The 2,000-nt window shown below is 44.0% G+C and overlaps 1 protein-coding gene across 1 annotated transcript in view; it reads left to right on the top strand.

Annotated features, from left to right (window-relative positions):
- LOC110164763 (F-box/WD repeat-containing protein 7-like) overlaps positions 1 to 2,000 on the top strand; it is a 117,684-nt gene that overhangs the window by 42,846 nt on the left and 72,838 nt on the right. The window contains exon 13 of the mRNA XM_055156118.1: positions 1 to 1,472. This exon is cut by the window's left edge and continues 2,344 nt beyond it. The gene's annotated coding sequence lies outside the window, so the exon portion shown is untranslated. The remainder of the gene's footprint in view (positions 1,473 to 2,000) is intronic.

A 2,000-nucleotide genomic window follows, 5' to 3' on the forward strand; every position in this document is an offset into this window, starting at 1 on the left:
AAAGTTCCGCAGTGCGTCTGAGGAACGGGTCGAGTCCGGACACGGAGCGCAGACGCCGAGTTTAGGAAGTTTCGGAAAAGGTTTTTGCCGAGGGAAACGCCGGCGACGAAACCCGTGGAGCTCAACGGCGCCGCCTCTGGTCTGGAAATAAAACTCCCGTTCGTTTTTCCCATAAACTTTCCCACAAAAAAAAAAAAAAAAACATTAAAAGTGTGAAAACTCTGGGTCGATCGGCTCTGGAACTAACGACCAAAAGAACAGAACCGACACTTTATTTAAAATCTGTTTCTGAAACTTTTAAAAACCGCAAAGTTCTTAAATCAGAGTTGTTCTCCTCAGATGTTTCTCCAGGTTCTTCTCGTTTTTTTCTCTCTGACTCTGAAGTTTATTTGGATTCACGTTTGAGGAATTTTTCATCTCTTATTCTCAAGATTTACGGATCTTCGTTCGCCCGTAATATTTGAAATTTCCGAAAAATCTGTGGGAAAAATGAAACGGAGAATTTACTTTACGGAACCAGAGCGAACTTTAAGCTGCGTTTTCTCCGTGGAGATGTTGTTGCTTTGTCTGGAATGTTCCGCAGTACGGCATTAAAACTGTCTTTCTCCACGGAGACCAAACCGGACCTGACGTGAAGATCCGGGTCAGGTCTGCGGAGAGGCGACGACCCCCGCTCACGGTCACGATGTCTTGTTTTTATCGGGATCTTTGAGCGATAAAACCTCCCGGAATTGAGTAAAAGTAAAGTGGAGCTGTTTAAAGTCACACTGCGGAACATTCCAGCCCAAAGCCAGAACTCCGTCTCCGTGGAAACGAGCCGGCGACGAACCCTCCGCCGAAAAGTGACGTTAAAAAAAACAAAAAAAAAAAACAACTGCGACCGAATATTTAGAATCGGAAAGTGACGATTGAAAGTCGGCGTCGGTGTTCGTTTGTGTCGTGGAAACGGAGGCTCACGTTTCGCCAAAGTCGGTTCGAAAACGTCGGCGATGATTTTGTGCCAAATTTTCCAAACAAAACGCGCCAAATTTTCTCACGTTTACACAAAAAACGTCCAGCGTCGTTTTTAGCGTTATTTTCTACTGATAAAAACCATCGCGAGTTCCAAACCGCAGTGTTACGCCGATGAAACGAGGATGAAAATCGCGCCAACGTGAGACGAGCTTTGTTCTGTTGTTTTTCTTGGTGCGACGCTAACAGGAGGCACTGCTCCGTCTGAAACTCTGAGACTCAAGTTCGACTTTAATCTGAGTTTTATTTTAACTCAATCTGATCTGAACTCCAACCCCGACGCTCGGACCGACACAGGGCTCCTGAAAACGACTTTAAATCACTTTTCTGTTTTATTTTATTTTATTTAATTTTTTTGAGTTTTCAGACGATCTTGACTTGATCTTGATGTTCAACTTTTTCGGTCTGTGTTCGCTCGTGTTTGTGTCACCGCGGTAACTGCTGAACCAGGACTAAACCGGGTCTAAATCTAAACCAGGTCTGAAACCAGGTAAACCAGTAAACCAGGACTAAACCAAGTACTAGACCAGGACTAAACCAAGACTAAACAGGACTAAACCAGGACTAAACAGGACTAAACCAGGACTAAACCAGGACTAAACCAGGACTAAACCAGGACTAAACCAGGACTAAATCAGGACTAAACCAGGACTAAATCAGGACTAAACCAGGACTAAATTGGGACTAAACCAGGACTAAACCGGGTTTAAACCAAGACTAAATCAGGACTAAACCAGGACTAAATCAGGACTAAACCAGGACTAAACCAGGACTAAACCAGGACTAAACCAGACTAAACCAAGACTAAACCAAGGTCTGAACCAGGACCAGGACTAAACCAGGACTAAACCAGGACTAAACCAGGTCTAAACTAAACCAGGACTAAACCAGGACTAAACCAGGACTAAACCACTAAACCGGGTCTAAACCAAAGATCACACAGAAAATAAAGTTCTGCCATTGCATGTGCAGTTTGTTTAAACAAAGAG

This window comes from Boleophthalmus pectinirostris, unplaced genomic scaffold, assembly GCF_026225935.1.
Source record: "Boleophthalmus pectinirostris isolate CB_2022bp ecotype Guang Dong unplaced genomic scaffold, ASM2622593v1 HiC_scaffold_20, whole genome shotgun sequence".
Taxonomy (NCBI): Eukaryota; Metazoa; Chordata; class Actinopteri; order Gobiiformes; family Gobiidae; genus Boleophthalmus; species Boleophthalmus pectinirostris.